Raw genomic sequence first — 22635 nt, 5'->3', positions numbered from 1 at the left:
GGGAAACTATAAACAAGTTAAGTGAACACAGAATAGTATACTTGTCAGATATCTGGGAAAGGAAAGACTTTAAAACCAAGCAAGAGTTAGAGAAAATTAAAAAGTGTAAATTAAATGGTTTTGATTATATTAAACTAAAAAGCTTTTGTACAAACAAAAACAATGTAGTCAAAATCAGAAGGGAAACAACAAATTGGGAAAAAATCTTCATAACAAAAAACTCTGACAGGGGTCTAATTACTCAAATATACAAGGAGTTAAAGCAATTGTATAAAAAATCAAGCCATTCCCCAATTGATAAATGGGCAAGAGACATGAATAGGCAATTTTCAGGTAAAGAAATCAAAAGTATCAATAAGTACATGAGAAAGTGTTCCAAATCTCTAATAATTAGAGAAATGCACATCAAAACAACTCTGAGGTATCACCTCACACCTAGCAGATTGGCTAAAATGAAAGAAGCGGAGAGTGATGAATGTTGGAGGGGATGTGGCAAAATTGGGACATTAAAGCATTGCTGGTGGAGTTGTGAACTGATCCAGCCATTCTGGCTGGCAATTTGGAATCATGCTCAAGGGGCTATAAAAGAATGCCTGCCCTTTGATCCATCCATACCATTGTTGGGTTTGTAACCCAAAGAGATCATAGATAAACAGACTTGTATGAAAATATTTATAGCTGCGCTTTTTGTGGTGGCAACAAACTGGAAAAGGAGGGTATGTCCTTCAATTGGGGAATGGCTGAACAAACTGTGGTATATGCGGGTGATGGAATACTATTGTGCTAAAAGGAATAATAAACTGGAGGAGTTCCAGGTGAACTGGAGAGACCTCCAGCAACTGATGCAGAGTGAAAGGAGCAGAGCCAGAAGAACATTGTACACAGATACTGATACACTGTGGTAAAATCGAATGTAATGGGCTTCTGTACCAGCAGCAATGCAATGACCCAGGACACCTCTGAGGGATGCATGGTGAAGAATGCTACCTACATTCAGAGGAAGAACTGCAGGAGAGGAAACATAGAAGATAAACAATTACTTGAACACATGGGTTGAGGTGGACATGATTGGGGATGTAGACTAGAAACTACCACACCAATGCAACCACCAACAATTTGGAAATAGGTCTTGATCAAGGACACATGATAAAACCAGTGGAAATGTGCGTCAGCTATGGGTGAGGGGAGTGCGGGGGGTGAAGGGGAAAGTAGGAGCATGAATAATGTAACCATGTTAAAAATGATTATTAATAAATGTTTAAATTTTAAAAAAATGTATAATTGGTTAACTGGGAAAAGAGGAACAAAAATCCAGTGGAGAAAAGAGTGTCATGAAAAATAGAATGGACCAAATGGAAAGGGAAGATCAAAAGGTCATGGAAGAAAATTCACCTTCAAAAATTAAAATTGGGCCAATAGAAGCTGATGACTTCACTAGACTTCAAGAAAAATCAAGCATGAAAAAATAAAAGAAAATATGAATGCTTCATTGAAACAAAATAAACAAATAAAGAAAAAAAAAACTGGCCTGGAAAATAGACCCAGGAGAGACAATTTAAGAATTATTTGACTACCTGAAAGTGATGACAAAAAAAATTAAATAAAATAAAACCTAGACAACGTATCACAAGATATTATTCTAGAAAACTTCCCTGATATTCTCAAACAAGGTGGTAATATAGAAATTTAAATAATCCACAGATCACCTCCTACAATAAATCCCCATATGACAACTGCCAGGAATGTTATAGCCAAGTTCAAGAACTCCCAGGACAAAAAGAAAACACTGCAAGTAGCCAGAAAGAAACAATTCAAATATCATGAATCTCCAGTCAGGATTACATAGAATCTGGCAGCTTCCATATTGAAGGACCAGAAGGCTTGGAATATGATATTCTGGAAGTCAAGGAATCTGGTTTTCAATCAAGAATTTCCCTCCCATTAAAACTGACTACATTTTTTGTTGTTTTTTTCTCACTATTTTTTCTTCAGAAAAAGGGTAAAATTGCTATTAATTTTCAGAATTTATTGTTTCTTACAGAGTAGTGCAGTACTTTTTAAAAACATTTACTAATAATAAAAGAATGAGACATGTCAATTGGCACAAAAGTATCATACATTTACTTTGAAATAAAAATTTTCATGCATTTTCTATTTTGTCATCTTAGTAAAAAGATGCATGCAAGCAATTGAGATAGTTTGGGACTTAAAAGTATTCTCAAATTCAAGTCCTTCTTTAATGACTATAATTAGAAAGAGCACTGGCTTTCATGTCTAGTTCTTATTAACTCTGAACTGTGGCTAGCAAGTTAGTTCACTGCTATATATCTCAGTTTCCTCATTCATTTGTAAAGTGAATTGAATAGCTGAACCACTTCACAAGAATATTCTGTTGATAGTAGCTTAAAAATAAAGTTAAAGCATTTCATATAGAAAGAATAATATATAATATATGTATATATCATATAATATTACTACTACTACTACTACTACTACTACTACTACTACTACTACTACTACTACTACTACTACTACTACTACTACTACTACTACTACTACTACTACTACTATTACTTTCATCTCCAGAAATTTCAAAGTGATCTCTTATGACTCCTCCTTCCTACTCCTTCTCTCTAAAAGCTTAGACTGATTAGGGGAAAATCTTTCTTCCTCTACAAGCAGGGTTCTGCTAAAGCCCAAGCTTTAGCACTGTTTGAACATCAAACTAAGGATCAATTCTGGTTTCTGCTGCTTTTGATTTTTACCATATTTTAAAGCATCTTTGTAAAATTAATGTAAACTGAAAGAGCTATTTTTAAGGGGCAATAAATGTAATTTTCATCTAATTATTACTAATATTCTGAAAAATGATCATTCTACTACCAGTATCACTCATTTTTATACACAATGTTCATTTAGACTAAATATAGTACGTAAATATGCTTTAATCTCCTACTTTTACTGATCTTCATCCTTTCTCCATCCTTTGATGAGAAACAATGTAACTATAAGGACACAAATAAAATCCGTAGTTGAATAGAGTGCTTTCTTGGACCAATGGAGAGAAAATACTACACAAATACATAAATATTAGAAATAACAACCCACCCCAAGGTAATTATGGTCATTTACTAAATTATTCTGAAAATTATGTTTAAAAGATTGAACATTTTTGCAGTTTGCTATGTCTTGATATTCTATACTTACTGATACTAACAAGAAACCTAAAAGGGAAGGAAAAATGTCTGAATCCCAGCTTAATATATATGTTGTGTATATATATACATATATATATACACGCACACATGCATATGTGTATATATAATATATATGTGTGTATATATGTGTATATCAGTATAAACATATTTATGTTTGTGCTTATGTATGTATGTGTATGTGTGTGTGTTTGTGTGTGTGTGTGTGTATAGAGAGAGAGACAGACAGACAGACAGAGACAGAGACAAAGAGAGAGAGAGAATTTCAAAAACAGAATTCATGTTCACCAAGCCAGAAGGAAAGGCATGTAGATTTTGAACTAATAAAATCACTATCTATATTACCTATAAAATATTATCAATTGAAATAATATATAAATAACTTTCAAAATCTTAAAATAATACAGAGGGATAAAGATTGACCTGTGATTTTATTGGTATACTAATTTCTAGGTGAGGATATTAAATCTGCAAATGCAGGTTGGCTACCTTTTCTTCATTTTAAATTATTAGAAGTTTGTTAGAGACACTGAAAACTTACCTTATTTACCAAAGCTCATAATATCAAATGTATGTCAGAAGTGGCACTTGAACATAGGGTTTCCGACTTATAAGGCCAACTTTCTATCTGTTTTACATGGTGTCTCTCAAATCACTACATCAAAATACTCATAATCATCTTCATCACCCTTTACTGCTCATTTTATGCCCCATCACATTGCTGGTGACTCATATATCCAAATATTAAGTGAAGTTCCTCCTTGTCAGCTTTCCCTTCAGAATTAATTATGGCTCATTGGATGAAAACCTGTTCTCTAGTACATAAAGTAATTAGTCAAAGCAGGAGGAGATCACTAATGTCACACATGGCACAATATTGTTATTATTAATGTGTTTTTATGTACTTTCCAGTGCAACGGCACATTTTTTTTTAGCTATTTCACATGGGATATGTCCTACAATCTGGTCATGTTTTCATTGCAATAGTTTAAAAGGAAGGTAACTTAAAGCAATTATTCTATTTTATTTTTGGTTTGAATTTCCTATTCATCCCAGGCTATAATGAGACCTAAATATTCTTTAAATTAAAAATTATGAATTTAATATTTGAAAATTTGACATTAGAAAAGATTAAATTTAATTGAGGTCACAAGACAATAATTTTTTTTTTAAAAACCATGATGTAGAATTAAAGGATCATTTAAAAATAAATTATTCAAATCAATGTGTGAAATGTTATGGAATCCTAAATTACATATAGGCTCTTTCATATAATCAAATCTTGATTTCATTTCCTTTAGGATAATAAATTCTCCTGATAGTTGTTAAATTTTAATCCCATTAGTTGTATCTTTATTACTTTTACTTATTATAGGTTAGTCTTAAAAAAATCTCTGATGTCTTACTTTAGTTATTACCTTAAAATAAGTTGGATATTTAGTTTTTATTCAGTAGATTCAGGATGGCAATTTGGAATTATGCCCAAAGGGATTTAAAAGACTATCTGCCCTTTGATCCAGCCATAGCACTGCTTGGTTTATACCCCAAAGAGATAATAAGGAAAAAGACTTGTACAAAAATCTTTATAGCCGTACTCTTTATGGTGGCAAAAAATTGGAAAATAAGGTGTAAGGGGGGAGACTAGATATTTAAGGTATGGTCACCAGGAATCTAATTAGCTCGATTCCAAATCAAAAATAGACCCAAGTCAGCATGGCTTTTATGGAAGTTTATTTACAATTAGGAAGGTTGAAAGTAGGGAATTAGAGAGAGAGAATCTCTGGCCTGGACCAGAGGTCTGGACTGGATGAGAGGAGCACAAAGGTTAATTAAACAAGGATACTAGCCACAAGGCCTTTTACAATTAGAGAAGCAAGAGAGGCCTCTTTGAGGGTAGAGCCTCCAGAAATGCCAAGGGAGGAGAAAGGAAGTCAGCCTAACTTACCCATGTGACAATTCAGAGGGAAGCCATCTGAGGTCTCAGCAGAGATCCTTAATCACCAAGTTCAAAGCACCAACTGCCTCCACAGGAAGTTACTGTCATATTTAGAAAATAGCATCTTTCTTCACTTCCTGCATCCACCTTCAATTTCCAGTGGACAAATGGCAGCCTCAACACTGTTTTGGACTGCCCAAAGGGCAGTCCCTTGTTCTTGATTTGTTACTTATTGTCACATGTGGGTAACTAATCTCCCCTCCCCACTAAGTTGGGTGAGGTGACATTATTTCTGATGGCTAGAGTCTAACAATGAATGAGGATGTGCTAATTCTATTTACACAGAGGGAATGTCCTTTGATTGGGGAATGGCTGAACAAATTGTGGTATATGTTGGTGATGGAATACCATTGTGCTCAAAGGAATAATGAACTGCAGGAATTCCATGTGAACTGGAATGACCTCCAGGAATTGTTGCAGAGTGAAAGGAGCAGAGCCAGAAGAACATTGTACACAGAGACTGATACACTGTGGTAAAATCAAATGTAATGGACTTCTCTACTAGCAGCAATGCAATGACCCAGGACAATTCTGAGGGATTTATGGAAAAGAATGCTACCCACATTCAGAGGAAGAACTACAGATGTGCAAACAGAGAAGAAAAAACAACTGCTTGAACATATGCCCTGATGGGGATATTATTGAGGAGGTAGACACTAAACAATAACTCTAGTCCAACTAACAATAATATGGAATTAGTTCTTAATGATATATGTACAGGGGGGCAGAGGAGTTTGGGGGAGAGGGAAAGAACATGAAATATGTAACTATGGGAAAATATTCAAAATAAAATAAAAATTTTAAATTAAAAAAATCTAATATTCAAGATATCTAGGCAATTAACCCAAAGACTTAATACCAATAGCCATGGCTGAAAGATTGGATCTATTTTCAAAAGAAAAGTACAAGCTCAAATTGGAAAATATGAAAATTGTATTGAAGCAAAATGTATTGCATTGAAATAACTGAATATTTTTCATAATTGTTTTTCTTTGTTAAAAGATAGGATTTAAATAAAACTAAACTAAAAAAATAGATGTAGTTTCTGGCACCATACCATCCCTAATTCAGATAAAATGGACAATATTATATTGTTAGCTATTAAAACTGTTTGTGATTTACTTGGATCATCATGACAATCAACTTCATTACATAATACTCCAATAATAAGCTTATGCATCATGAACTAGAAGGGACCCATACCTTTATATAAATGAGATTTTTTTTAGCTCTTATTTTCTTTTTTTAGGATAAATATGAAGTATATGTTCTAAGGAAAAAGAATAGTAAAAGCTAAGTAATTAGGATTGTGATTTGCTCAGTGTTGTTACACAGGACATGTCTGAGGGAAGATTTGAATATGGGTCCTTCCAAATCCAGACTTGGCTCTCTATCCATTTAGCCACCTATCTGTTCCTGAACACAAACTCTTTTTAAAAGTAAACAAAAGTTCACATAATGGAAATAGTAAGTGGAAGAATTAGAATTTCATCTCATGTTGTAGTTCAGTGCTCTTTGTAATCTACCTTATAGCCTACCTTTCATCTTTAGGAAATTTGGGATTCTTTTTTTCCAGTGCTTTGTAATCCATCAATATTTAAGGTAAAATCACAGAGACATAGGAGAATACTCAGAAATGATGACTTCATGAAATAAGATAAAACAAAAATGAATATATTCTAGGTTGTCTAAGTGGTAATTTTAATGAGTTTAAATAATGATGTTTTATTTGAAATGTATGAACAAGATGATGGTATGCACTAATATGGGGAGCAGTTTTGAATTTATTCATGATCACAGTTATTTTGGAAATGTGTTTCAAAAGAATTATTAACATAAGTTACAATTGGATGAAATTTTGGATTTCACCATATTTGGGGAAAATACACACTACTTCCAATTAGCCTAAAATGCTTACATAACAATAACATTAGCTCAGTGACATTAAATAACAATGAAAGAGAAGAGAGCATGAAATAAAAAAGTAAAACTGACTGTGGCTCCAAATTGGAAAAGTATATTTTGGTTTCTTAAGATGAAAAATATTGCCAAACAATATATATTTGAAAAAGAGGAATAAGACACCATTACCAATGATATGAAATCTAGACAAGTAGGAAGGGATAGAAATAATAGGAGAGAAATACACTAGTTTTTATAAAACATTAAAGAAGCCATAGGATATTCTTAGGCTTTGAATAGGTTCTTATTGGGTCAAGAGAAGTCTAATTCATAGCATCTGGAAAATAGACAAGAATTATATAGAGATTTCACAAGATGAATGGAGTGATCAGAAACTCTCACTTCATTCCATCTCTTCAAAATACATTCAACAGACATGATCCAAGCCAACCATTTAACTTTGCAGATTAAGAAACTAAGGTAAAAATTATAAGTTATCTGTCCAAAGTTCTAGAACAGGTACATGATACGTGTACAAAGGACATGTATATGACTAGTACATACATAGGACATAGTACATGAGCTAGGATTAGACTCCAACTCTTTTGATTCCCTTTCATCTTTTCATTATGATATTCTTCCCTCCCCTCAAAATGCCTCCTATGAAAAGACAGAATATATTAGTATTTTTGTAGGTTTTCTAATAACCAATTACATTAGGAAACAATGTTCCTAAAGTATTTTGAATTAAAGTTTAACACTTTGGGACAAACTATCATCTCTGTCAACTGTAAAGTGACTCAAGAAAGGTATCAGTGGGGAAATGTGCTTACTAGATAGTATCTGAGATTCCTTATGAATAGAATATGCTGATAATACCTTCCTATTATCACTGAGACAAAGGGTGAGAATATTCTTCCTCCTTTTCAAACACTCTCCACCAGAATATAAATCCTTTCATTCTTCAAAGAGTTTAGTGCTCATTTTATCTTTTTATCTCAAATATGTATAAGTAAAAATATTTATATATAAAACATATATATATACTCATCTCTCCTCACCTCTAGCAATTATGTACATATAATTGCTACATAAATATATATGTAGTATGTAAACATATAATGTTTATGCAACTAAACATATTATAATATATGTGAAGTAAAAAGAACCAGAAAAACTTTGTACACAAAACAACAATAATGTATGATGATCAAATGTAAGTGACAACTATTATCAAAAGGGCAAGAATCCAGGACAACTCCAAGACACTTATGACAACAACAACAACAAAAAAAGGATATTCATTACAATAGAAGAATCAAATGGAAACTAATTGCAAACTGAAATATACCATTCTTTATTTTATTTCCTCCATTAATTTTTCTCTATTGTAAGCAATATAAGTCTTCTTTCTTAATCTAATGAACTTGGAAAATGTATGAAAATATATGTATATCAGAAAATGAATATTAAAAATTGTATTGACATGCAATCTGGAAAAAATAAAATTTACTAAAAAAAGAAATATATCATCTATTTTTCTCAAGTTATTTTACTCCCCAACTTCAAAATTATTTAACTGATTATAGAAATTCCTCAGGGATTTTCATTAAGCTTATTATCTACTTCTAAATTTTACAACCAACACTTCTCTACTTTTGGAAATGAAAAAAAAATGATTATCTTCTCAGTTTATTGGCGCCTTTCCTAATACTCATGATTTCATAAAAGATAGCTAAACTCTAGGAAGAAGTTAACCAATGACAAATTTGGGTCAAATCTAATAAATGAAATATTTGGGTTCATAAAATTACAAACTTTGCATACATACATACAAAATGGAAAAGGTATAACTAGTAGAAATTTATATGAAACTAATTTGAGGTTTTTATGTGACTAAGTTCAATATGAACTTAGACTCTGGTATTGTAGCCAGAAAACTAATGCTATTCTAGCATGTATTAACAGAGATAGAGGGTCCAGAAGTAGAGGTACCACCACACTCTGACGAAGTTAGTTCACATTTAGAGTATTGATTTCAGTTGAAGATGACAGATTTAAGAAATATATGAATAATCTGGATATCATCCAATTTTTCCAGAGGATAATCAGAAAGCTGAATACTTTTAGTGGTATTACATGATGGTTTCTTGAAGGAACTATAGATTTTTAACCTAGAAAAGGGAAGTAGTAATGGAAATATAATATATTATAAATGATATAATATATTAGCTACCTTAGACTGTTTCTGGTAAGACTGCTCCTGATCTCCTCCCTTTGGAACTTTGGTCTGGTGAATGAAAATCTGACTTTCCTTTCCTGGTTTCTGGAGAGATTAGTTATAGAGAGGCTTCCCCTTCCTGGAGGAGGCCATATGAGTTGAACCCTTCCTTAATTTACCACTAAATTCTCCAGCTGAGGGTTTAACAAGCCCTGTGTGGGTTGAAACAAGCAGCAGAGAAATATTTAATGTGGTAAGATAAACATCTATTCTACCCTTTTTTTCATTTCTCTACTTTCATTCTCCACCTTTTTGTAAATGAAAGCCACTAAAAGTCATTCTTGACTTGGACTGTATTAATTTTAAAATCAGCAACCACAATATTAATTTAGAATTCTCATATATTTGGAACAGCCATAAAATTTAATTACTTACATTAATAATGCATTTCCTAAAAAACAAAGAAAAACATAATCAAGTAGGTTCAATTCAGAAGTTAAAATATAACATGTAAATTAAAATGATTGCTGTTTGTATTAGGTTCTAAATCTTAAAATCATTCCCTAATCTCATTTGGGCACTATTTTTCAATGATCTAGATTCAAACTAATTGACAACGTTTAATTATAAAGAAGCTATATTCAAATGTATGACATAATATAAAGTGTTTTATACTAAGGGTAATTTTTCCCTTATAATTTGAGCTTTATGCTAACAAAAATTGTATATGCTTCATACTTCTGCAAACATCATTATAATGATTGACATCTCAAGGTTGCTAAAGATGGATAACTGACTGCTTAAAGTTAGTTTTCCATAATTATTCAAAATAAACATTTTCAGGTGATTTGATAGAGAATCATTCAACTATTCATTTGTAGATATAATTCACTTGTTTATAATGAACAACTTTTCAATATTTTAAGACCATAGATAGTTGTTTGAGTTTTTCAAACAACTATGTGAATTGTTCAAAATTTACCAATTACTAAGAAGTCAATTAGATGATCATTGAAATAATCTTAACTTACTAGCTTATTTTAATATTTCTTTTCCATATTGGCTATATATAGCAAAGAAGAGGTCATTTTTTTCTATTGAATGTATTTTTTAGAGCAGAAGATCACAGAACTAGTTTGGTTTGAGAGATGAAGGAATAGATACAAATTACATTACTAAGATGATTTAGCTATAAGACTCATTAATAATCCTCAAGCCAATAGGGAACACATTCACTCTTTGGAGGCTTCTATAAGAAGGCATTCATTTTTGCCTTTTGCTCATTTGGGTACATTGTTGGTTCACAGAAATGAAGTCTTATGTGAAAACCTTCAAAAGAAGTTGCCTCTATATAAACACAATCTGACCTAGGCTTACAAATATTAGGGAATATGTAGTTTTATACTTTTATTATAATAGACAAAGGTAGGTAGGACCATTTTAAAATGGTTCAAACTACTGTAGGGTTAATTTATCACACACTATCTTCGAGTATCAAAATCATGTGTGATTCATATAAAGTTAAAAAAAGGGATTGTAGAATTTCTTTAGTGTCAGAAGATATGTTCAAGGATACTGATCAATCACTCTATTTTTTTTTCTCCCTACATATCTAACTTTTCCCTCCAGATGAAGGAGCTAGAGTAACCAGTCTACACTAGCTACTTTCCTATTTGCTCCATTCATAACAAATATTTAATATGTTTTCCTCACCATATTTTCTAAATAATTAGTCATATGACCATTATTAATTGTAAAGAAAAGAGTATGTAAATTTCTTTGATAATGTATTAACAGAGTTGAATTAAAGCCAAATTTCTAATGTTTTGATGCTAATATTCTCATGACATGGCAAAATAAAATAGGGATAACATCATATAGCTTCTGTTGATATCTCCTACTCCACATGAATTAGTTGCTCTGATTTATAAAGTGTGAAGAGTGTGAAGAAAAAAAAAAACTAACTTACATAGCCTCACATAATCTTCAGGCTGTGCTTGCTAGGTAGCCTATTGATTTATATATTAACTGCAAATGATGTGGGTGATGATAGCTTAATTGCATTCCTAGGGTAGTGTGAAGCTTGAGGGTAACTATAATATAATGCCTTTCTGACTCAAATGTTTCCCAATAGTTCGGAAAATGTGGGCAGCAGAAAATTGTGTAGAAGTCTTATGACTATTATAAATGGTCAGTGAATGCACATCAGAAAAACATTTTTGACTTTTATTTAATACTAACAAAATATATAATAAAAATTAGGATATTTTAAAAAGCATACTACCTATAGAAGGAAAAAATGCCTTGCAACATTCCTATTGCTTTTTTCTAAACAAATATAGATGCTAGATAAATAAAATTCAGATAAATTTATAAGCATTACTGAATTACCAGTAATTTGTAGTAATCACACATTTTCTCAATTATTAAAATATGCAGGACAACTATCATTTAGGTTCTATTGTATGTTAAAAAGGAGACACCATATTTAAAAGATTGAGAATATTTTAGAAAATTCTAATTTTATTAACTTAATAATTCATATATGCATGAGAGAATCAGAAGAATATATATGATTTTATGCCCCCAAAGAATGGAATAAAAGTCACTAGATATAGTGCCTATTCCCACCATCAACAATAATTAGTTTTGTGACTTTGGACAAAGTATTTAAAACCTCCTGTATTCAATTTATACATTAATAAAAATGAATTTAGACTAAGGGGTTTCTAAAGTAATTTCTTGATCAAATACACTATAATGGATTTGGGTTTCTACAGACAAAAGAACAGATTAATTATTAGTTGTGATTTTCTCTTCTCATTAATTCTGCATCTTAAAATCCACTGAAGTCATGCCCTAGTCTTTCTTTTCCTTACTCTAGTCTAGGCTTTTGTCCTTCCCAAAGCCCATTTTGCTATTGATCTCAAACCCTGCCATCTCCTCTAGAAATCTGCCCCTTCAATTCTGTGCCCTTCTCATTCCAGTTATTTTTTTTTTAATTTTGCAACCCAATCATTTCCTCATGTTAAAAAAGGTTGCCTATTTTAATTACTTTCAACTTTTCCCCTCCCACTTACTTTATAAACTCTTCCAATATGGCTTCTGACACCATTTTCTGAAATGTACTCTATTCAAGGATGATATTCTTTTTCTCTATTTAGTTTTCAATTTCCTCCATTTGCCCCTACTACATTTGAAATGACAGTAGATGATGTCTATTTGTCCAGTTTTGATTCTGTCCATCAAGTGGTGGGTTCACTCCTCCCTAAGAGGAAGTATGTGGGTTACAGTTCTTTGCTCCTTGTGTTCTCTGTAGGGTCAAGGAAGGTAAATACTGGCTGGAGCTTCCCTGGGACACTGGCATGGGGAGGGCATGAGACTGAAGTTGAGTGGAGAGTCTCACTTCTAGAGAGGAGCCAGAGTGATGGCTCTGGGAACTACCATATCCTGAATGAGCAGCCTCTGGGGTTGAAAACCAGCTGCTTCTGACTTGTTGATGAATTTTCTGGTAGCGTCTTTCTATCTGAGGCGGTGGCAAATGTCAGGAATCTCCAGATTCTATGTCTAGCTCTTCTGTTTAGGAACCAGACATGTACTCTGGGCTCTGGAATATTTATTCATCTGGAAAGTTCTTCTCTTTCTGTTATGCTAGAATAGGGATCCTTTTTTAAATGGTTTATCAGGATATTAATTTGCTCTTTTGTAAATTGTGCTTGTGGCCTCATTCTTGATGAAGCAGAAACTTGACTAGGAGAGTTCAGCGTGTTCTCCTCTTCAGGTAAGTCTCCAGACATCTTCCTTGGAAAATCATAAAATCAAATGTGAAGGGTTGGAGGAGCACTAAAAGGTGGTTTCTGGCTACTGTTAAGTCTTCTGAGTAGCAGTTTTGACCTCAATATTATATATAATTTTTGCTCTGTTGAATTTTTATTTCCCTATATATAAAAAACAAACAAAAAATAAACTTCTCTGCTTGACTCTCTGAATTATTGTTTCTTAGGCAAAGCAGTATGACATGAGCAGTGTCATGTAATATAAGTTAACCTGTGTCCTAAGTCATGTAACCTGGTTTTACATATTGCTTTCACCCAAAGATCATGAAATCTCTTCTCTTATTCTTTGTCTCTGTCTATTCCCTCATCACTCTGAGGGCCTGATACTGCCTCTTATAATTTAGACACCTTTCCTTCCCAGACAGCATACTGCTTATTGAGGCATCCTAATGTGTCAGACAATGGAGATCCCCATTGTTAAATACTCCCTTCTGAACAAATCCATTATAAGGATTGTCTCTTCCATTTTATAGACACTTTACTTAGCACTTTAATTTATTATTTAACATTATTTCATTTGAGAGGAACAGCCCACAATTCTTCACTAAGGTAACATCTCTCCTATTTCCTCAGTATCCCTGTCAGAGATCAGTTTAAGAAATAATTCCAAAAAAGAACTTTTCCTTATTTTCCAGTTGCTAATGCTCATCCAAATTACTGTGTGTGTATATATGCATATGCCCCTATATATACATATAGGTAAACATATATATTAAGTAGTAGATAGAAGACTGGGCTTTGAATCAGGAAAATCTGAATCTAAATTCTGACTCAGAAGCTAGCTATGTGATACTAGATAAGTTATTTGACTAGCCTCAACTTCCTGTTGAGAAAAATGGAAGATTCCTATACACATCTTAGCAAGTGGTAAATAATTTAGAAATTGACTCAATATCTTAAAAAGGAATTACTTTTCCAGTTAATTATTGCTTATTTCAGTTCTATTCAATACACTTCAATATGCAGTTATTAAATACTTATAATTCTCCATCAGAAGGAAAGAGACTAGATGAAAGGGAAAGAAAGGAAAGGAAAGACATAAAGAAGTGAAGGAAGAAAGTGAAATAGAGAGTTAGTAAAGAAGGATGAAGGAAAAAATGGCGAGAGAGACAGAGAGAAGGAGGGAGATAGGAAAGGGGGAAATAATGGTGAAGGGAGGAAAAGAGAGAAAGAGGAAGAAAGGAAAGATGGAGGGAAAGAGAGGAAAAGTGAAAGAGAAAAAAAGAAGATAGGAAGAAAGGCAGGAAAGAAAGAAGGAAAGAAGAAAGAAGGTTGAGGGAGATGGAGGAAGGAGGAAGAGAAAGAAGAAGGAAGGAAGGAATAAATGAAGGAAGGAAGGAAGGAAGGAGAGAAGGAAGGAAGGAAGGAAGGAATAAAGGAGGGGAAAAGGAAGGAAGGAAGGAAAAAGGGAAGGAGAAAGGGAAGATAGGAGGGAGATAAGGAAGAAGGAAGGGAAGAAGAAATTAGATAAGAGAGCAAAATGTATACCAAATAAAATTTTCACATAAAAATACATGTCTTTTTACACGTCAGACCAAACTCTGATAAAATAGGAAAATAGAAATAACCGTATGGCAAATATTTCTTCTTGACATGATTCATGAATGGTTATTTAGTTAGTCCTAACTGAATTCTGCTGGTGCATTGATACATTTACGATATCCACATTTTCCAGAAGTCTTTGTGCCACAAATTGTAAGTGATGCTTCAAAACAATTTCATTGGGGGCAGCTGGCTAGCTCAGTGGATTGAGAGCCAGGCCTAGAGACGGGAGGTCCTAGGTTCAAATCTGGCCTCAGACACATCCCAGCTGTGTGACCCTGGGCAAGTCACTTGACCCCCATTGCCTACCCTTACCGCTCTTCTGCCTTGGAGCCAATACACTGTATTGACTCCAAGACGGAAGGTAAGGGTTTTATAAAAAAAAAATTAAAAAAAAATTTCATTTCTTGTAAGACAATCATTACATGACTGATTCAAATGCTTTCTCCTTTTAATCCTACAGAAAACAGATAATGATTATGCAGATGACTAAATTAAACTGTCTCATGAAGAAACATTCAGTGCTTTCTCCAGATTATTATGAAAACAGCTCCCAGTTAGTTTCAAAGTATTCCCTTCAAAAGAGTATAATGCATAGTAAAGGATATACTTTATGCAATACCTCATCTTTTCCCATTTCAAATTTCACTGGAGAATCCATGTATAATTATAACTTCATATAAAGTAGCTTGTTCTATTACAGTTAAACTTCTTCAGAATATTTTCATGGGTGGAGAGGTTTATAATCAGAAACAAGAAAATGTAATGAAATGTTCTCTCCATATAATGAGCTTTCAGCCAGGAGTTTTAAATATGGATATCTAACAAGAATAAATATTAAGTGGAATAGTTGAGAAATGAATGAAAGAATTCAATACTCTAGAATATGTTCCAAATGCTTCACATTAAGCTTTCTCAAGTATCCTTAGGGGGCATCTGAAGCAGATATATTGAAAAATTTACCAGGAAAAATGACCTCTTGATGCATTTGCCTCTCCCTGCACTTAGATAATGATTCAATTCCAAGTCAATGCTCAGAGTGCAAAATACAAAAGGATGAGATCTGTTGAAAGAAACAGACAGACAGACATACAGACAGAGACAGAGATACAAAAGAGTATTTCCTTGATGGAGAGAGGCACAGACACAGGGATAGACACAGAGAAGAATGGGAAATCTAATGTAGATAGAAATACAGAGGTAAAACACAGATGACAGAGAAGCAGAGACAAAAAAACATCGAGAAGTGAATCCAATTGGGTGGGAATAAAAGAATCCTAAATTAAGCAATGTTATGTTGGTTTTAACAGTGATTTTTGGGAAGCTGAAGGGATGGCCAGTTATCAGTATCTTGCTAGACTCACTCCTCCCCCACTGACAGGATTGAGTGAAAAGGGAGGGGCACGATCTAGCTCAGTGCTCCCTTCTCCCCCCTCCCAACAAGCAGTTAGAAATCAGTTGGAAATGGTGGTTGGACTGATATCTTCTGGCAATGTTAAGCAAGGCAATTCTCTAATGATGTTTTCTTTTTTTCAACTTATTTTCCTCACAGGTTTGACTAAGGGATAGTAGGAGAAGCTTCATGTCTTGTAATTTTCAGAGACCGGTGAATCTGACTTGTATGGGCCAGACAACTGAAGGAAACTTAGCTGAAGATTGATATGAGTATTCCCAAAATAATAAACAGGCACTGCTCCCAGAAAATGAAGTTTTACTGATAAAAACAAGGAAGGGAAGGAAGGGAAGATTCCAGGGATTAGGATAAGATCTGGGAATCCCTGAACTGTTAAGTAGAAACAGGCCCTCTCCCAGGAGGGAGAGGTAATCTTTATAACTAGCTTGCCCTCAAAGCCTATAATTATCACTTCTAATATCTAAAATAACTAAATGGTAACAATAATGCTATTGCTGGAAAGGTCTAGTTCAGCTAAACAGGCTAGGAGCAGTGAAGAACCAAAATGGCTTTTTCCACAAGGCCTCTCAAAGCAATCAACAACTGGGATCAGCAAGCAGACTGATCTGCTCAAGTCAAGCCCCAGGAACCAACTGCCCATCACTGCCTTAAACTGCCCCCTCACCCAAAGTTCTCCAGGGGGGTGTGACCTGGAATTCTGAGTGAGGCTTGACCCTGTATCTTGCAGGAATTCCACCCTGCCATTTCCATGTTACAGCCAGAAATCTCTGGTCTAAGAAACCATTAAAAGTTAATATGATTTCAGGCCTGAAACAGTTTTTAAGATATTCAATTGCTGATCTCAGATCTTAATCTATCCAGGAATCCTTGATTTCTTTTGGTTGTTTGTTTGCTTGTTTGTTTGTTTTTCCAAACTCCATGACACATACACAGAAAAAAAATAAAAAAAACCCTGATCTAAAGGATTGCTTGACAAAATTTCATTGTATAATTAAAAAGGGAAGTTAACATTATTTAAAATTAAAAGTTAAATAAATCTTAATGAACTATTTTTGAAACTGCTTGGCTTTTTCCCTCATTTAGGTTAAGTTGAGAGGACCCACAGAATCATTTTAAGGCCTCTGAATAAAAGTCACAGAATTTCTGATAAAAAAGAAATTACAGCCATTAGTTGTTCATGAGTTTGTTTCTTTTATCTATGCTCTTCAGATTATGGATTTCCTACTCTAAGTATTCAGTCTCTGGCAATTCTCTAAAACTAACCTGCTTAGTAAAAGATAGATTAAAGTGTTTTTGTTTTTTGTTTGTTTGTTTGTTGTGTAAAAAGTGAAATTTGGGAAATGTATAAAACTACATTTCCCGTGATCCAACATGGTCCAACTGATTTCCGTCTCCGACGTCTTGACGCAGGGGAGAGCTTAAATCTCGTGGGTTAGGAGGGAGTGAGCTCTCTTTTGCGAGTAGGCCATGGCCAGGAAACAGGAGACAAAATGGAGGCGGCAGTTTTGAATGCTTACAAGCGCGTGGTCTAATGATTTTATCTATCAACATGGCTTTAATTAAAATACTAATTTATATATTTATACAAGCCTTTATCATTTTTAATATTTATAATTTGGCGAACCACACGGGAGTAATTCGAACTTTCAATTTTCTGGATAGTCTAAGAGGAAAAAGCCATGTGGCTCTGGGACCCAGAGTCTCAGAAGTGATTTTTTTTCCTTGCCCAGTCCTCTCCCGATTTTCCCCAGCCTAGAGGCTGTTTAAGGGGAAGAGAGACAATGGTTTTAATTGCCGCTGGGCTGCGAATTATTTTGCTCAATGCCCCGGGCCTGGTGGCCCTTGCTGGCTCTGATAGAATCCCGGAGCCCAGCCAGACTGTCTCCTGACTTGATCTCCATTCCTGCCGCTGATGCTGCTGATGCTGCTGATCCTGACCGCTTCCAGCCTAGAACCCCGAGCCCCAACAGCGATGACCTGCCGCTTTTGCCGAGATCTTCGGAGACCTCCGCCACTACTCCTTAGGATTTGGTATTGTCCCCGCTACCCCCTCTCTTGGTTTGGTAATGGCCTGCATTCTAGCCTTCCACGTGTTTTCTCTAAAGACCTAATTTAGCCACCCACACAAGCTCTACAAGTGGGATTTTCTACAATGACCCGACACCACGTGGACCTAGCGTTTACCCTTAATGGGGCCGAATGGCCTATTCAGACTTGCTTGTGATTGAAAACTGAACTCAGGGGAAGAAATATTCACCCCCATACCTGCTCAGAACTTTGAACTTTAAAAAACTCCTTAAACTCAGCAGAACTCAATTAGAAGAACCTTAAATTGAACAAGGGGTGAACTTTTAAAACCTTGGAACTGAATGAGCTTTATTTCTGTTTTTAAAAAGACTGTATCTTACTGTATATTGTTAATTAGTTTTGTAAATTAATCTTGCTTATTTCGTTGATTTTCCTGTTGCACTGAATCATTTTACGCTAATGAAGTTTCTGCTTATGATGTTATTATATTTCCTAATTTACCTAAAGCTTACTGTATCAAAAGCAATGCGGTTATATGTACCACCTATGAACATCTTATAGAGCACATGTCTTTAAAATTTATTCTGTCTTGGTAATTGCAAAGAACCTTGAAAGTTTCCATGCTTTGAATATTACCTTGTAATTTTACAAGAGGTATTTTTTAACTTTTACTTTAAATCTTTAAGAATTGTTGTCTTAAAGGATGAAGCTTTTATATATTTTATTATAAGAAATATTATTGCCTTAAATGGGTAGAAGCATTTCCTACCCAGGATTTTTTTTTAAATACAGGAAGCCAAGGAGCTCCTGTATACTCTTATCCAGAAGGTTTCTTTTTTTTAAATATCACATTTTGCTATGGAAGCAATAACAGCATTTGCCAAGGGTTAAAAGTTGTAACAAGTATATGATTTTGAACATCACTGTTTATTGTTTTAAAATGTGCTACTGGAAATAATGATACTCTATCTGAATGTGCACTGTGAATCTGCTATTTGTAAAACCCACTTTCTCTCACAGAAAGTCTCATTTTTGGGTAACATACCCTTCTAGTTCTAAGATATATATATATTTTTGAATTTTAAGACATTTTTTTAATTAGAAAAATTGATTTTCCCTTTTTATCATCTTGTACTGGAAGTACATATATAATCATTATTTATCCTTTTTCTGATTCTACAGCAAATACCTGAGCCTATAGGACTGTGATTTAAATGCCTCTCTGATTCCATAAGGGAATATGAAAGCCATTAATAGTGCTAAAGAAAGCACATGGTCAGAGACTTGACTGACTAAGATCTGCAAAATAGCAGCTCTATGCCAATACTTTAGGGCGTGGAAATTGGGTTTTGAGTCCTGGAGTCCCAGTCTTTTCTAAAACTTTAGAGGATGTGGGTCCCCTCGACTTAGATTCCTAGAAAGCACCTAAGATTGGTTATTTATTTGGCTCACTTCCCTGAAAAGCTGATGATAAGTCAGATCAGAGAGACATTTCCCTTAAGTCCTGGCCCTGGATGGGTAATTGCACACTGCGGAATTCACTTTAATTAGACCTTCATTCAAAGGTCTAAGTTTATTTTCCCTAGATTTTGCACATTTTACATTTACAAGTTAATGTTTTCTTCTTTTTTCTTGAATTTTATTCTTTTATTTTGCCAATTGAATTCATATAACCCCCAGGACTCAGCCACTCATCCTTAGCTGACCTGAGGTACTTTTTTTTTTAGAAAAAAGGTGTGTTTAAGATTTACCTCACGGGGATATCTGTTAAGTTTTTTAAAATTTGATAATGTAAAAATATATGTATATTTATTTAACTCTTTTAGGAGTAATTTCATGGGGAATTATATAAAATATTAGAAGAAAATGTATGTTTTGTAATCTATAATGTAAAGTTTAAATTCTTTTGAGAATAATTTCAGAATAAGAATCTTGCCATCTCCCCAGAATCCAGACGACAAACTTGTTTTGGTGAAGACACCATGAAGATGTCTGAAAAGCCTTCACTGTACCATGAAGACCAAACTTTGAACTTTGGGGTGCAGTTGATTGAACTATGGGGAGTTGAAATTGAGTTGTATGTATTGTTTTAAATTGTACACTGTTGTGCCAGTGTGGGACAGCCCCCCAAATTGGTTTTTTGTCAATGCGTCTAATTTTAACCATTTGTTCATCTATTTCTTTTATCCCCAAAATTCCTGAAAAATTTAGAAGTTGTTTATTTTTACAGGTCCAGCAAAGAAAAAAGGACTAACCTTTTTTTTTGCCGGACTTCACAGGGAATTGTAAAAAGTGAAATTTGGGAAATGTATAAAACTACATTTCCCGTGATCCAACATGGTCCAACTGATTTCCGTCTCCGACGTCTTGACGCAGGGGAGAGCTTAAATCTCGTGGGTTAGGAGGGAGTGAGCTCTCTTTTGCGAGTAGGCCATGGCCAGGAAACAGGAGACAAAATGGAGGCGGCAGTTTTGAATGCTTACAAGCGCGTGGTCTAATGATTTTATCTATCAACATGGCTTTAATTAAAATACTAATTTATATATTTATACAAGCCTTTATCATTTTTAATATTTATAGTTGTTGTTTTGTGAAAAGTGTTTTTGCACAAACAAAAATCTCCAAATTTTGAGGTATATAAGTACTGGAATTCAAAGAAACACAAAAATTCTAGATTTCTAAAGAATCTCACTGATTATTGCATACTAAATACTCAAAAAGAATCATCTCCAATAACCTACCCAAGGGCTAGTCCTTAAGCTTTGCAGCAACTTGTCAAGGAAAAGGAAATGATCATGCCCTAAGGCATCCTATTTTACTTACAGATAGCTCTAATTGGTATAATCTTTGTTTCTCCCCTCTGGCATCAAGTGCAGAGGCCATGTGGAACCAAAGAAAAAGTATATACTTCAGGATGAGAGATATATCAACTCTTATTTCTTACAACTATTGTAGTGAAATTAGGGAAAGTGGAGGTGACAGGCAAAAGGCAGAGGGGAAAGATTCCAGAATTCTGGGTCAGTGACTTGTTGAGTTGGCAGTTGGCTGGCCAGCTGAAAGTTGGCAAACTTTCACCTTGGAGGTACTAGCTATTCTCTCTGGGTGTCCAGTCTCTGTGGATCATCTATCAAGATTTCACTGGCCAGGAAGTGGTTGAGTTTGATGAGATACACTGGTAAATAGTGGAGTCAAGAGCCTTACTCTCTCTCCTTCGAATTAAGTCCTGAGGCCAACTGGATTTCTGACAGACTCTTGAAAGACAACAGGAGTGAGATCTTCCAACCAGCCCAGTGGACCTGTTTTACCTTCCAGCTTTTCCTTACTTTTAAAATACTATCAAAAGGGAAATTCTGGATAGGACCAAGTTAGGCAGCTGGGTAATTTAGAGAGATCAGTATAGAAAACCTTGCAATTGGATTCTACTAAATGTTTAAAGAACAATTAACTCAAATACTACATAAATAATTTGTAAAAAAATTAGAAAAATAAGTAAAGAAGGAATCCTTCCAAATATTTCCCTATTTTGTATTTCTGAAATCAATTTTCAACCAAAATAAAAATGTATACTTCTCCATTAAGTTTATCACAATGTTTTAGTTAATTAACCAATTAAGTAATCAATTATACTTATTAAATAATTTGTTTATTAATTTATTAAATTAACCTCTTATTATTTGCTGGGAATGATGACAGGTGTTAAGGGTGAAAATAAAAGGAACAAATAATTACTACTCTAAAGAAATTTTTAAAAAAGGATTCTTTTGAACCCTGTAATTCATTTTGTTAGCTATCTCTAACAGCTTTGTATCATTTGAAAATTTAATAGGTGTAACATTTACATCATTATAAATTTAAATGAGAAAAATATAAAATAACCAAAAATCAAACACAGATCCCTGAGGCACTCCACTAGAGAACTTCTATCAAGTTTATGTAGAACTACTCTTTATCTTTGTCTATTTAATCAATTCCAAACCAAGCCCTATAATCATAAGATGAAAGAGATCATGTTACTCTAGTTGTTCTACAAGAATTATGTGAGATATTTTATTGGACTCTTTGCTAAAACCAAGGCAAACCTGATTATACTATTCCCCCAAACTATTAGTTTGGTAATCCTGTAAAAATTATGAATAAAATTATTTCAACATGATGTGTTTTTTGCTGAAGCCATACTGGTTCTTTGTGATGATCATTTCTTTTTCTAGATTTTCACTCACCTTATCTTTAGTTACTTTTAAAAAATTTCCAGGATTTGAAACCTACTGAACTATAATTCACAGACTTGGATTTCTTTTATTTGTTAAAAATGGGGCAACATTTGCCCTTCTATAGCCCTCTAGTAACTTTCCCATTCTCCACAATCATTTAATGATCAACAATATTAGTTCTAAAATTAATGATTATTGGCATTTAACATAGGTAGATCTGCATAGGGCTTAAAGTTGTGTCTGTACTTTTTTTAAAAACCCTTACATTCT

Source organism: Gracilinanus agilis, chromosome 3 (genome assembly GCF_016433145.1).
Source record: "Gracilinanus agilis isolate LMUSP501 chromosome 3, AgileGrace, whole genome shotgun sequence".
Lineage (NCBI taxonomy): Eukaryota > Metazoa > Chordata > Mammalia > Didelphimorphia > Didelphidae > Gracilinanus > Gracilinanus agilis.
This window is presented reverse-complemented; position numbering follows the sequence as displayed.